This window comes from Rhinoderma darwinii, chromosome 3 (genome assembly GCF_050947455.1).
Source record: "Rhinoderma darwinii isolate aRhiDar2 chromosome 3, aRhiDar2.hap1, whole genome shotgun sequence".
NCBI classification, from domain to species: domain Eukaryota; kingdom Metazoa; phylum Chordata; class Amphibia; order Anura; family Rhinodermatidae; genus Rhinoderma; species Rhinoderma darwinii.
The window spans coordinates 361973320-361989307 of record NC_134689.1 but is presented as its reverse complement, the minus strand read 5'-3'; the positions used below and the strand labels follow the sequence as shown (position 1 = coordinate 361989307).

Below are 15988 nucleotides of genomic sequence, written 5' to 3'. Positions count from 1 at the left end.
TTTCTTTTCTGCTCTCGGACTCATTTATGACGAGACTGACAGGACTGCCTTTGCCGAGAGTCAGCTGGTGACCTTACGTCAGGGTAAGAGACCTGTTGAGGAGTATTGTTCTGACTTTAGGAAGTGGTGTGTAGCTTCTCGGTGGAATGACCCTGCCTTAAGGTGCCAGTTTAGGTTGGGTCTGTCGAACGCCCTGAAAGACCTGCTAGTTAGCTATCCCTCTGCTGACTCTCTAGATCAGGTTATGGCTTTAGCGGTACGACTTGACCGACGTCTCCGGGAACGACAACTTGAACGTTTTTGTGTTTTCCCCTCTGACTCCCCCATGATGCCTCCCGAGGTCCCGTTGCTTCGCTCTTCCACGGAAGAATCGGAGGTACCTATGCAACTCAGGGCCTCCGTGTCCCCCCAACAACGTAGAGAGTTCCGCAGGAAGAATGGTCTCTGCTTCTATTGTGGGGATGACAAGCATCAAGTGAACAACTGTCCAAGGCGTAAGAATAAGCAGCCGGAAAACTTCCGCACCTAAGTGATCATCGGGGAGGTCACTTGGGCGCACAGGTATTTCCCGTAAATATGAAACGTAATAAAATCTTGCTTCCCTTTCAGGTCTCTTTTGGTGGTAGGTCTGCTACCGGCAGTGCCTTCGTGGATTCAGAGTCTTCTGCTAATATCATGTCTGTGGAATTTGCTATGTCTCCAGCTATGCCTTTGATTGATTTGCCTAAGCCAGTGCCTTATCCATTAGGCCACTGGGGCTGTAAATTTGCTCTGCGCCGTGGTTTTTTCTTTCCAAAGCAAGCAAACATTCACATGTGACGAGTGAGCGAGAAAGGTTTGTGTTGTACCGTTTGCTTTCCAAATCGGATAAAATCTTAACCGCATGCTTGTTTTTTTAAGAAAAGACTAGGTTCCCTTGTATTGTCGTTCTAATTGCACACTAACAGGACATTTCTAATGCAGATGAAGGTAATCTTAATGGAGTGACAAAACCCTTTAAAAACTGAATACCTCTTAATATGTATTGGGACAAGTATCCAGTGAAGAACCTAGTCAAGCACTTTTAATCTTGAACTAAAACATGCTAATGGCTTTACTTTAGACCCTTGGCGACATCTCACATACAGTTATGTTGCTGCTGCCAAGGGATTAGCGCATCGTCACATAACAGTACGTAACAGTGATGGAGCCGGCTCAGAAGCTGGGACAAGTACCCAGTGAAGAAGCCAGAAGAGCACTTATAATCTGGAACCATAACATGCCAATGGCTTTACTTTGAGACAGAGGAAAGGCAAACAACACAGATGGGTGTTAAAGCCACAATCCCTGGCTTAGGAGGCCAGTGCCTTATCCATTAGGCAACTGGGACTTGACTTTTTCTGTACGTGGTTGTTTTTCCAAAACAATCAAACATTCACTTGTGACTGAGTGATCGAGAATGGTTTGTGTTCTACCGTTTGCTTTCTAGATCTGACAAAATCTTAACCACGTGCTTGCTTTTTGTAGACAAGGGAAAGAGGTTCCCTTGTCTTTTCATTATGATCACACGCTTACAGGACTCTGCTAATAAAGATGAAGGAAAGCTTATTGGAGTGCCAAAACCTTTAAAAATACCTCTTAATATATATTGGGACAAGTATCCAGTAAAGAAGCAAGTTGAGCACTTTTAATCTGGAACTAAAACATGCCAATGGCTTTTATTTAAGAAAGAGAAAAGGCAAACACCACAGATGGGACTCACCCTTAAAAACGGTATACCTCTTCCATGTATCCCCTTCAATTATGTTTATAGATCATGGGCCATGAGTAAGTTTGCTATTCCACTGGAGGTGTAAATAAAGCAGAAGAAGGCAAGAAAGGAGTGCTCCAGGTGAGGCTCGAACTCACAACCTTGGCAGTGCTCAACAGTTACTGCTTTATAAGTATCGTGCGCTGACCGATTGCGCCACTGGAGCTCTTACTGATCTCTGCACGCGTGTCCGTTTTCCACCGTGTGCTGACCGATTGCACCGCGGGACGAAGTGATTCCTCAAGCGTGTCTGTTTTCCATCAATTTTCAAAAACACGACAGCGTTTAAGATAGCGGTCAGTCAAGATACTGTGAGTAATAAGTCATTTACTTCTCTCTTATTAATATATAAAGAAGCATCAGTCCAGTGGATGAAGCCAGCTGAGCACTTTTAATCAGGAACTAAAACAGCAACAGCTTAACTTTAACCCCTTCCCGCACCTTGGCGTAACTGTACATCCAGATAAGCAGTAACTTCGCGCACCTGGGCGTACAGTTACGTCCGCGCTTTAACAGTTAACCGCCGCGCGGCGTTACACCGCAGTCCATGACCGAACTAGGGCCACATGTGGGGTATTTCTAAAAACTGCAGAATCTGGGCAATAAATAATAAGTTACATTTTTTGGGAAAAACCTTCTGTGGTATAGAAAAAAATGTATTACAAATGAATTTTGTATAAAAAAAATGAAATTTGTAACTTTCACCTCTACTTTGCTTTAATTCCTGTGAAACGCCTAAAGGGTTAATACACTTTCTGAATGCTGTTTTGAATACTTTGAGGGGTGCAGTTTTCAAAATGGGATGATTTATGGGGACTTTCTAATATATAAGACTCTCAAAGCCACTTCAGAACTGAACTTGTCCTTGTAAAAATCGCCTTTTGAAATTTTCTTGAAAATATGAGAAATCGCTGCTAAAGTTCTAAGCCTTGTAACGTCCTAGAAAAATAAAATAATGTTCAAAAAACGATGCCAAACTAAAGTAGACATGTGGGGGATGGTAACTAGTAACTATTTTGTGTGGTATTACTATCGGTTTTACAAGCAGATACATTTAAATTGAGAAAAATGCTAATTTTTGCAATTTTTCGCTAAATTTTGGTGTTTTTCACAATTAAATACTGAATCTATCGGGCAAATTTTGCCAGTAGCATAAAGTCCAATGTGTCACGAGAAAACAATCTCAGAATCGCTTGGATAGGTAAAAGCATTCCGGAGTTATTACCACATAAAGTGACACATGTCAGATTTTAAAAATCGGCTTCGTCCTGAAGGCCAAAACAGGCTCAGTCCTGAAGGGGTTAAGAAAGATGAAAGATAAACACCCCAGATGGGACTTGAACCCACAATCCCTGGCTTAGGAGGCCAGTGCCTTATCCATTAGGCCACTGGGGCTGTAAATTTGCTCTGCGCCGTGGTTTTTTCTTTCCAAAGCAAGCAAATATTCACATGTGACGAGTGAGCGAGAAAGGTTTGTGTTGTACCGTTTGCTTTCCAAATCGGATAAAATCTTAACCGCATGCTTGTTTTTTTTAAGAAAAGACTAGGTTCCCTTGTATTGTCGTTCTAATTGCACACTAACAGGACATTTCTAATGCAGATGAAGGAAATCTTAATGGAGTGACAAAACCCTTTAAAAACTGAATACCTCTTAATATGTATTGGGACAAGTATCCAGTGAAGAACCTAGTCGAGCACTTTTAATCTTGAGCTAAAACATGCTAATGGCTTTACTTTAAACCCTTGGCGACATCTCACATACAGTTATGACAAAGAAGAAATGGAGACAGCACTACCGAATTTTCAAAGTGAAGATCCTTTTATTCCACGGTGCAACGTTTCAGCTCGATACGAGCCTTTCTCAAGCATAATAAAGTGACACACAGAACGCATATATATGCAATACAGAGTCATAAAGCCAATTACATACATATAATAAACTTGTGCAATAATGCTACAACAGGTATACAAAATTTTTATATCAATAGGATCCCCTATGGATGTGCTAATACATGAATATGAAAATAAATTAAGAAACATTACATATACATAGTATAAATAGTGCATTCACTGTAATAAGGCCAATCAATCAGATGGGCTACATGTGTGTGATGACATGTGATAGTGTAGGAAAGCAGGTGTATAAAATAAGGTTTAAAAACATCTTACCCTCGCTGGATCGGCTGATAGCGTTGTGCACTTTCCTACTACATGAAAACTAAGCATTGCGTAATCCTAGCACCTGTGTGTATGAGTCATCGCATGATACATCATTATACGCATGCGCATTGTCTACCAGAGGCGCTAGTCGCCATATTGAAAGAGGGCTATATACCCACAAATGTTTTCCATAGATGACGTCGGATCCTGTCCGTCTCAACTATGAGTCATTGGACATATCGTGGATTCGCATCTGCGCAATGCCCATTAAGGATCGTCGGACCCATTTTGAAAAAGGGCAACATCACTCCATATGTTGCACATACATCCCATCCACTATAGAGTCTAATTAGTCAAATATAGAGCGATGTGAACTATATATATTATCTCTGTAAACTGAGAATAAATATTATGTCTCAGACCAATAATCCTTATACCTCATCTATAATGATGGGGATTTAGGAGCACATATGGGTATATATAAAGCTCATAATATACAGATACAGAGATTTACACATCGTCTTAGAGATACTGTGGACGGAAGACATGAATAACATATATGAGAAAACTTTTCAAAAAATAGGATGCATATAATCAGGTATAAGAGTAGTGCAAATATACAGCCTCAACCGATCCTTGAGGCAAATCTTGAGAGTAATATCTAGGATAAAGAGAAAAAGGAGAAAAATATATAAAATAGTCTGTAGGACACTGACACTATATATCAGACCTAGACATTGTAAATAGCAAACAAAATATAATTATATTATAGATATGGTCAAATTACTTCCTATTCTCCTAATGCACAGAGGAGGGGGAGGAACAAGGGGAAGATGATAGATGCACGGGCAGATGTTCAAATCAGAATGTACCACTGGATTATCTAGAGAAACTTGGAAAGATCTTGAAGTCTATATTAAGACCTCTAGGGGATAAGGTGTCTAATTTAAAAATCCATTCCAACTCCAATCTTTTCAATTTGGAGATCCTATCTCCACCTCGTCTATGGCGCGGTACATGATCAACAATATATAACTTAAAGTCATTCTCGCCATGGTTATTTTCCACAAAATGTTTAGGTAATGGTAGATCAATTTTCTTGGTACGAATGGTGGACTTATGGTTGTTTATACGTTTTCTACAATCTAGAGAGGTTTCACCTACATACAATAATTTGCAAGGACATTGGATAATATATATTACATGGTCCGATTTACATGTAAGATGATGTTTAATTTTGTAGGTAGAACCTTTAATAGGATGGGTGAACACCTCGCTCTTAACCATATTCCTACAATTATTACAACCTAAACACGGGAAGCAACCAAATTTTTTGGGGGCTAATAAAGATTGATAATTCTTAGTCAAAGAGCCCACATCAGCATGTACTAAACGATCTCTCAAATTTTTGGTCCTGCGATAGGCTATACGTGGTGGGACCTCAAATTCCGGGATTTTATCAAAAGAACTCCTAAGTATCCCCCATTCTTTTTTAATGATGTTGGCAATTTCATTGCTCTTATGAGAGTATGTAGACACCAGTGTTAGTCTATGGGAGGGCGATTGTTTGCGATTTTGCAGAAGATCACATCTCGAAATCCCCTCCACTTTAGATTTTTTATTGTCCAATAGTTTTTTAGGGTACCCCCGATTCCTGAATTTCTGAGACATATCACTCAACCTGACGTCGAGAGTTGAAGGATCCTGCACAATCCTTTTCACCCTCAACATCTGGCTATAGGGGAGAGAAGCGATCATAGGGTGGGGGTGACAGCTTTCAAACCTCAGTAAATTATTACGATCTGTAGGTTTACTGTACAAATCTGTGGTAAGTTTATGTTCCTGAATATAAACTCTAGTGTCAAGAAAATTTAGGGATGTTGTTGAAGAATCCATAGTGAATTTAATATCATCATCTATATTATTCAGAAAACTAAAGAAACACTCCAACTCTACTTAGGTGCCTGTCCAGATGACGAAGACGTCGTCTATGTATCTCCACCACCTCAAAACCTTAGTGAAGTGGGGAGAGACATAGACGGCGCCTTCCTCCAAAGCTGTCATAAACATATTTGCGTATGTGGGAGCCACGTTAGATCCCATGGCCGTACCCCTCCTCTGTGCATAGAAGGAGTCACCAAATAAGAAGTAATTTTCTGTAAGGACAATTTCCAAGAGACACATAAGAAGGTTAATACATTCATGGGTATAGTTAGACTGTTGTAACGCTTCAGATACAGTATGAAGCCCTCTCGTGTGGTTGATTGAGGTATAGAGACTGCACACATCAAATGATACCAGTGTGCAGTCCCCCGTCAACTCAACCTCATTCAATTTAATCAAAAAGTCAGTAGTGTCCTGAATATATGATTTAGCATTGGTGGCAAAATCACGTAACATTTTATCTAGAAAAATGGCTATCGGTGAAAAAATGGAACCACAACCCGATATAATCGGTCTGCCCGGAGGGTCTACCAATGACTTGTGGATTTTTGGAAGACAGCACAGGAACCACCGGATGCCGCACCGTCATAAAATCCAACAGGTCACCATCAATGATACCCGCATTGTGGGCCTCAGCCAATATTGTATCAATGGTATTTTTGATTCTAAATTTAGGATCCCCGGGAAGTGGCTCATACACATTAATATCTGACAATTGTCTAGCTAATTCAGCCAAATATCGCGATGTGTCCATGACCACCAAGGCACCACCCTTGTCCGCGGGCTTGATGGTCAGGGACACATCACGAGAAAGGCCATCAACCGCCACTATCTCATCCCTCGTCAAGTTGGGAGGACCTACGAATCTACCATTGTCACTCTCTCTCAAGGTACGAATACGATTTTTCACAATATCAATAAATGTATCAATTGCAGGTTCATTGATAAAGGGTTGATGTACACTTTTTTTATGTAACCCAATCTCTCTTAGTGTGATTTCAGTATGATGTACAGATCTAATGTCGACATTTTTACCGGCAAACAATACCTTGAATTTTATTTTGCGAAAAAAATCAAAAAGATCCAGTTCTAATTGGAACCAATCCACACTGGAAGTAGGACTAAATGATAATCCCTTATTCAGGGCTGAAATTTCCACATTAGATAAGTCACGTGATGATATATTTACCACAAGATTTTCTATGGATTTTTGCTGACTTTGTATTCCTTGTTGACAAATTGACGGTCCCTCTTTGCTCTGAAGGCTCGGGTCCTTGTGCCACCTTCTGTGTTTGTGTCCCCCTCTTCTCGGACGTCGATGTCCAGATTGACACCTAAAAAACCAGTAGATGTTTCAATATTATCAGTATCGGACGTGTTGGAAAAGCGTTTTCTTCTTTTCATATAGTTGGTATTTGTATTACCCTTATTGATGGTAGGGTCTCGTTGCCAATTATAGATCTTCCCGGATTCATAATCCTCGATGTCTCGATGCCATTTCTGGCGTTTGGCGTTCTCACCATTTAGGCGAAATTTCTGCATTGATTCCACTATACGTAACTTGAAATTCTTCAGGTCATCTTCAGACAGGAGAGTTTTGAGTGTATCATCCACAGCTTGCATCCGCATCCTGATCTCACATAGCTCTTTTTGGAGAAATTCAATATTCAGCAACATAATATCTCGTGAATATTTATTTGCGATCTGTATTGATCTTTGACAGAAATCCGCATTATTGGAAAATAGATTTGGTGCCAGGTGTGAACGCATCCCACGGGGTATGCGATTGACTTTGCAATACTCGCCCAAGGTAATCAAATGCAATTCCACTGTAATGGCCTTTTTGGACTCATTCTCCCATTTCCTTTTAATGCTTTCCACAGCCGGTACACTGAGAAACGACACCTCTCCCGGTAATCCCCGTAAAATTCTACTCACATCCTCCTCAGAGTAGGAAAATAAAGTGGATTGAGGTTCAATGTAACCTTCAGGATCTTCTCAAATAAGTATCCGTGCACGCTTTTGGGACTCAGCAATAGATAGGTATAGATCAGCAGCACAGGATAAATTTATCAAGAGGGTGCACGTCTCCTGGGTCACAGTCCGAGTGACCCCTCAGTCAAGACAAAGAAGAAATGGAGACAGCACTACCGAATTTTCAATGTGAAGATCCTTTTATTCCACGGTGCAACGTTTCAGCTCGATACGAGCCTTTCTCAAGCATAATAAAGTGACACACAGAACGCATATATATGCAATACAGAGTCATAAAGCCAATTACATACATATAATAAACTTGTGCAATAATGCTACAACAGGTATACAAAATTTTTATATCAATAGGATCCCCTATGGATGTGCTAATACATGAATATGAAAATAAATTAAGAAACATTACATATACATAGTATAAATAGTGCATTCACTGTAATAAGGCCAATCAATCAGATGGGCTACATGTGTGTGATGACATGTGATAGTGTAGGAAAGCAGGTGTATAAAATAAGGTTTAAAAACATCTTACCCTCGCTGGATCGGCTGATAGCGTTGTGCACTTTCCTACTACATGAAAACTAAGCATTGCGTAATCCTAGCACCTGTGTGTATGAGTCATCGCATGATACATCATTATACGCATGCGCATTGTCTACCAGAGGCGCTAGTCGCCATATTGAAAGAGGGCTATATACCCACAAATGTTTTCCATAGATGACGTCGGATCCTGTCCGTCTCAACTATGAGTCATTGGACATATCGTGGATTCGCATCTGCGCAATGCCCATTAAGGATCGTCGGACCCATTTTGAAAAAGGGCAACATCACTCCATATGTTGCACATACATCCCATCCACTATAGAGTCTAATTAGTCAAATATAGAGCGATGTGAACTATATATATTATCTCTGTAAACTGTGAATAAATATTATGTCTCAGACCAATAATCCTTATACCTCATCTATAATGATGGGGATTTAGGAGCACATATGGGTATATATAAAGCTCATAATATACAGATACAGAGATTTACACATCGTCTTAGAGATACTGTGGACGGAAGACATGAATAACATATATGAGAAAACTTTTCAAAAAATAGGATGCATATAATCAGGTATAAGAGTAGTGCAAATATACAGCCTCAACCGATCCTTGAGGAAAATCTTGAGAGTAATATCTAGGATAAAGAGAAAAAGGAGAAAAATATATAAAATAGTCTGTAGGACACTGACACTATATATCAGACCTAGACATTGTAAATAGCAAACAAAATATAATTATATTATAGATATGGTCAAATTACTTCCTATTCTCCTAATGCACAGAGGAGGGGGAGGAACAAGGGGAAGATGATAGATGCACGGGCAGATGTTCAAATCAGAATGTACCACTGGATTATCTAGAGAAACTTGGAAAGATCTTGAAGTCTATATTAAGACCTCTAGGGGATAAGGTGTCTAATTTAAAAATCCATTCCAACTCCAATCTTTTCAATTTGGAGATCCTATCTCCACCTCGTCTATGGCGCGGTACATGATCAACAATATATAACTTAAAGTCATTCTCGCCATGGTTATTTTCCACAAAATGTTTAGGTAATGGTAGATCAATTTTCTTGGTACGAATGGTGGACTTATGGTTGTTTATACGTTTTCTGCAATCTAGAAAGGTTTCACCTACATACAATAATTTGCAAGGACATTGGATAATATATATTACATGGTCCGATTTACATGTAAGATGATGTTTAATTTTGTAGGTAGAACCTTTAATAGGATGGGTGAACACCTCGCTCTTAACCATATTCCTACAATTATTACAACCTAAACACGGGAAGCAACCAAATTTTTTGGGGGCTAATAAAGATTGATAATTCTTAGTCAAAGAGCCCACATCAGCATGTACTAAACGATCTCTCAAATTTTTGGTCCTGCGATAGGCTATACGTGGTGGGACCTCAAATTCCGGGATTTTATCAAAAGAACTCCTAAGTATCCCCCATTCTTTTTTAATGATGTTGGCAATATCATTGCTCTTATGAGAGTATGTAGACACCAGTGTTAGTCTATGGGAGGGCGATTGTTTGCGATTTTGCAGAAGATCACATCTCGAAATCCCCTCCACTTTAGATTTTTTATTGTCCAATAGTTGAATTCCTCTTAGTATGTATTGGGACAAGTATCCAGTGAAGAACCTAGTCGAGCACTTTTAAACTTGAACTAAAACATGCTAATGGCTTTACTTTAAACCCTTGGCGACATCTCACATACAGTTATGTTGCTGCTGCCAAGGGATTAGCGCATCGTCACATAACTGTACGTAACAGTGATGGAGCCGGCTCAGAAGCTGGGACAAGTACTCAGTGAAGAAGCCAGAAGAGCACTTATAATCTGGAACTATAACATGCCAATGGCTTTACTTTGAGACAGAGGAAAGGCAAACAACACAGATAGGTGTTAAAGCCACAATCCCTGGCTTAGGAGGCCAGTGCATTATCCATTAGGCAACTGAGACTTGACTTTTTCTATAAGTGGTTGTTTTTCCAAAGCAATCAAGCATTCACTTGTGACTGAGTGATCGAGAATGGTTTGTGTTCTACCGTTTGCTTTCTAAATCTGACAAAATCTTAACCACGTTCTTGCTTTTTGTAGACAAGGGAAAGAGGTTCCCTTGTCTTTTCATTATGATCACACACTTACAGGACTCTGCTAATAAAGATGAAGGAAAGCTTATTGGAGGGCCAAAACCTTTAAAAATACCTCTTAACCCCTTAAGGACGCAGCCTAGTTTGGGCCTTAAGGCTCAGAGCCCATTTTTCAAATCTGACATATTTCACTTTATGTGGTAATAACGTCGGAATGCTTAAACCTATCCAAGCGATTCTGAGATTGTTTTCTCGTGACACTTTGGGCTTCATGTTCGTGGTAAAATTTGGTCGATATATTCAGTCTTTATTTGTGAAAAATTGCAAAATTTAGAGAAAATTTACAAAAAATAGCATTTTTCAGAATTTAAATGCATCTGCTTGAAAAACAGACGGTTATACCACCCAAAATAGTTACTAGTTCACATTTCCCATATGTCTACTTTAGATTGGCATCGTTTTTTGAACATTATTTTATTTTTCTTGGACGTTACAAGGTTTAGAACATAAACAGCAATTTCTCATATTCTTAAGAAAATTTCAAAAGCCTTTTTTTGAAGGTGCCAGTTCAGTTCTGAAGTGGATTTGAGGGGCCTATGTATTAGAAACCCCCATAAAACACCCCATTTTAAAAACTAGACCCCTCAAAGTATTCAAAACAGCATATAGAAAGTTTTTTAACCCTTCAGGCATTTCACAGGAATTAAAGCAAATTGGAAATGAAATTTGCAAATTTCATTTTTTCTGCTGAATTTCAATTTTATTCAATTTTTTTTTTAGTAACAGAGAAGGTTTTACCAGAGAAACACTACTAAATATGTATTGTCCAGATTCTGCAGTTTTTAGAAATGTCCCACATGTGGCCCTACTGCGCTCGTGGACTAAAACACAAGCCCTAGAAGCAAAGAAGCACCTAGTGCATTTTGAGGCCTCTTTTTTATTAGAATATATTTTAGGCAGCATGCCAGGTTTGAAGAGGCGTTGAGGTATCAAAACAATGGAAACCCACCAGAAGTGACCCCATTTTGGAAATTACACCCCTCAAGGAATTCATTTATGGTTTTTGTTATCATTTTGACCGCACAGTTTTTTCACAGCACCTATTTGAATTGGGCTGTGAAATGAAAAAAATGATATTTTTTCCAATAAAATGTCATTTTTGATCAAATTTTCTTATTTTCACAGGGAACAACATACCCCATTTTGTTGCCCAATTTGTCCTTAGTGCGGCAATACCCCATTTGTGGTGATAAACTGCCGTTTGGGCCCATGGGAGGGCTCAGAAGGAAAGGAGCGCTATGTGTTTGTTGGAGTCCAGATTTTGCTGGATTGGTTTTCGGGTGCCATGTCGCATTTGCAGAGCCCCAGAGGTATCAAAGCAATGGAAACCCACCAGAAGTGACCCCATTTTGGAAACTACACCCCTCAAGGAATTCATTTATGGTTTTTGTTATCATTTTGACCGCACAGGTTTTTCACAGCACCTATTTGAATTGGGCTGTGAAATGAAAAAAATTATATTTTTTCCAATAAGATGTCATTTTTGATCAAAATTTCTTATTTTCACAGGGAACAACATACCCCATTTTGTTGCCCAATTTGTCCTTAGTGCGGCAATACCCCATTTGTGGTGATAAACTGCCGTTTGGGCCCATGGGAGGGCTCAGACGGAAAGGAGCGCTATGTGTTTGTTGGAGTCCAGATTTTGCAGGATTGGTTTTCGGGTGCCATGTTGCATTTGCAGAGCCCCAGAGGTATCAAAGCAATGGAAACCCACCAGAAGTGACCCCATTTTGGAAACTACACCCCTCAAGGAATTCATTTATGGTTTTTGTTATCATTTTGACCGCACAGTTTTTTCACAGCACCTATTTGAATTGGGCTGTGAAATGAAAAAAAATGATATTTTTTCCAATAAGATGTCATTTTTGATCAAAATTTCTTATTTTCACAAGGAACAACATACCCCATTTTGTTGCCCAATTTGTCCTTAGTGCGGCAATACCCCATTTGTGGTGATAAACTGCCCTTTGGGCCCATGGGAGGGCTCAGAAGGAAAGGACCACCATTTGGCCTACTGGAGCTTTTCTGGTGCTAAGTCATGTGTGCAGAAGCCCCTGAGGTACCAGTACAGTTGAAACCCCCGAGAAGTGACCCCATTTTAAAAACTACACCCCTTAAGACATTCATCTAGAGGTGTAGTGAGCATTTTGACCCCACAGGTACTGTGTAAAAGATAATGCGCAGCAGATGGTGCAGTGTGAGATTTGCAATTTTATATATGTATATGCCATTTCAGTGTCCAATATAGTGTGCCCAGCATGCGCCACCGGAGATATACACCCCTTAAATTGTAATGTGGGTTCTCCTGGGTACGACAATACCCTACATGTGGCTGTTATCAGCTGCCTGGGCATACGGCAGGGCTCAGAAGGGAAAGATGAGGGGGGTAAGCTGTGCGGAGTGCATCAGGGTAAATTAAAAATCAAGGGATGTATGATACATTTTAAAACAATCTTTTATACAGAGCCCTGGTTTTTCGGGACACGTGTCACATTGGTATATTGTGTTCTTCCTTATCCCCCTCTTATAGCAGACTCTGCACCTCTTTTGACTCTTTCCCTTTCCACCGGTTTGGGGACCTTCTCCTGGAAAGTGTTGCCCTGGTACGATGCGTGTGGCCTCGCTTCCAGAAGTACTGGGTGCCCCCCCTTCCTGGTCCCTAAAGATTAGAAATTCCAGGAAAGTTCCCCTCTGGCCTGCACATCGACGTAGCACATACGCATTGTACAAAGCCATCTGTATGATGTGCCCGGCCAGCTTCTTATACCACACCGCATGGCGCTGTAGGGCTTCAGGACTTGATTTGACAAGTCCATCCCTCCCATGTACCTATTGTACTCCAGGATGCAGTCTGGTTTGGGGGTGGCCTTTCCTTCATATATCCTAAACCTGTAGGTATACCCTGATGCACTCTCGCACAGCTTATACATCTTCACGCCATACCTTGCCCTCTTACCTGGCAGGTACTGGCGGAATTGAACCCTCCCTTTAAAATGTACCAGGGACTCATCAATAGAAAAACACTTCTCGGGGGTGTATGCTTGGGAAAACCGGGCACTGGAACGGTCTAATAGGGGTCTCCGTTTATACAAACGGTCAAAACTGGGGTCATCTCGGAGTGGGCACGGCTCATTATCAGTATAATGTAAGAAGCGAAGTATTGCCTCATTTATTTATTTTTTTAGGTTCCAGTTCATTTCTGAAGTTGCTTTGAGGGGCCCATATATTAGAAACCCCTATCAAACACCCCATTTTAGAAACTAGACCCCTCAAAGTATTCACAACAGCATTTAGAAAGTTTATGAACCCTTTAGGTGTTTCACAGAAATTTAGAGCAAAGTAGAGGTGAAATTTACTCTTTTTATACCATTTTTTTTATAACACAAAAGGATTTATCAGAGAAACACAAATTAATACGTATTGTCCAGATTCTGCAGTTTAGAGAAATATCCCACATGTGGCCCTCGGGCGGTAATGGACTGAAGCACCGGCCTCCGAAGCAAAGGAGCACCTAGCGGATTTTGAGGCCTCTTTTTTATTAGGCACCATGTCCGGTTTGAAGAGGTCTTGTGGTGCCAAAACATTGGAAACCCCCCAAAAGTGACCCCAATTTGGAAACTAGACCCCTTGAGGAATCCATTGTAGTTTTCATGGGGTGCATGCGGCTTTTTGATCAGTTTTTATTCCATTTTTAGGTGGCGTGGTGACTAATAAACAGCAATTCTACTATTGTTTTTGTATACTTTTTTTTTTACAGCGTTCACCGTGCGCTATAAATGACATATTCACTTTATTCTGCGGGGCGATACGATTACGGCGATACCAGATGTTTATAGTTTTTTTTTATGTCTTATGGCGTTTGCACAATAAAATACGTTTTGTAAACAATCATTCACTTTTTGTGTTACCTTATTCTAAGAGCCATAACGTTTTTATTTTTCAATCAATAAAGCCGTGCGAGGACTTATTTTTTGCGTAACGAACTGTATTTTCCATCAGTACCATTTTTAGGTACATGCGACTTTTTGATCTCTTTTTATTCCATTTTTTGGGAGGTGAAGTGACCAAACAATTGTGATTGTGGTACGGTTTATTAATATTTTTTTTTACGGCGTTCACCGTGCGGGATAAATAACAAAATAATTTTGTAGTTCAGGCCGTTACGGACGCGGCGATACCAATTATGTATAGTTTATTTGTTTGTTTATATATTTTTATTAATAATAAAGGACTGATAAGGGAAAAAGTGGGACTTTTACTTTTATTACTTTTAAAACTTTTATTTTCTTATTTTTACACATCTTTTTTTAACTTTTTTTTAACTTTATTACTTTGTCCCACTAGGGGACTTGAGGGCAGGAGGCCCTGATCGCTATTCTAATACACTGCACTACATGCGTAGTGCAGTGTATTAGAACTGTCAGCTACTCACTGACAGCAAGCATAGTGGGTCCTGACGTTGTCAGGACCCACTAGGCTTCCGTCTATGGCATAGCCAGACGCCATTGTTTGGTGTCCGGTTGCCATAGTCACCATCGCCGGCCGCTATCGCGTAGCAGGCCGGCGATGGCAGCTTAACCCCTAAAAAGCCGCGATCTCTATAGAACGCGGCTTTTAAGGGGTTAATCAGCGGGGACACAGCGATCGGTCCCCGCCGTAGGAGCTGTGACAGCTGCTGAACAAGACAGCAGCGTTACTCCCGAGACGTACTATTACGGCATGGAGCGCGAACGATACAGCTGCCATGACGTAATAGTACGTCAAGGAGCGGGAAGGGGTTAATATATATTGGGACAAGTATCCAGTAAAGAAGCAAGTTGAGCACTTTTAATCTGGAACTAAAACATGCCACTGGCTTTTATTTAAGAAAGAGAAAAGGCAAACACCACAAATGGGACTCACCCTTAAAAACGGTATACCTCTTCCATGTATCCCCTTCAATTATGTTTGTAGATCGTGGGCCATGAGTAAGTTTGCTATTCCACTGGAGGTCTAAATAAAGCATAAGAAGGCAAGAAAAGAGTGCTCCAGGTGAGGCTTGAACTCACAACCTCGGCATTGCTCAATTGTTACTGCTTTATAAGTACCGTGCGCTGACCGATTGCTCCACTGGAGCTCTTACTGATGGCTGCACGTGTATCCATTTTCCACCGTGTGCTGACCAATTGCACCGCGGGATGAAGAGATTCCTCAAGCGTGTCTGTTTTCCATCAATTTTCAAAAACACGATAGTGGTCAGTCAAGATACTGTGAGTAATAAGTCATTTACTTCCCTCTTATTAATATATGAAGCAGCATGAGTCCATTGGAAGACGCCAGTTGAGCACTTTTAATCAGGAACTAAAACAGCAACAGCTTAACTTTAAGAAAGATGAAAGGTAAACACCCC

General features: G+C 40.4%; 3 non-coding genes across 3 annotated transcripts; all 3 read right to left on the bottom strand.

Annotated features, from left to right (window-relative positions):
* Nucleotides 1-1862: 1862 nt before the first annotated feature.
* Nucleotides 1863-1955, bottom strand: TRNAI-UAU (transfer RNA isoleucine (anticodon UAU)). Its single transcript is given in 2 exon segments — nt 1863-1908; nt 1918-1955. It is a non-coding gene; the product is annotated as a tRNA-Ile (tRNA).
* A 1156-nt stretch (nt 1956-3111) lies between these two features.
* TRNAR-CCU (transfer RNA arginine (anticodon CCU)) lies at nt 3112-3184 on the bottom strand. The gene has a single exon. It is a non-coding gene; the product is annotated as a tRNA-Arg (tRNA).
* Nucleotides 3185-15622: 12438 nt separating this feature from the next.
* TRNAI-UAU (transfer RNA isoleucine (anticodon UAU)) lies at nt 15623-15715 on the bottom strand. The gene is given in 2 exon segments: nt 15623-15658; nt 15678-15715. It is a non-coding gene; the product is annotated as a tRNA-Ile (tRNA).
* Nucleotides 15716-15988: the final 273 nt, after the last annotated feature.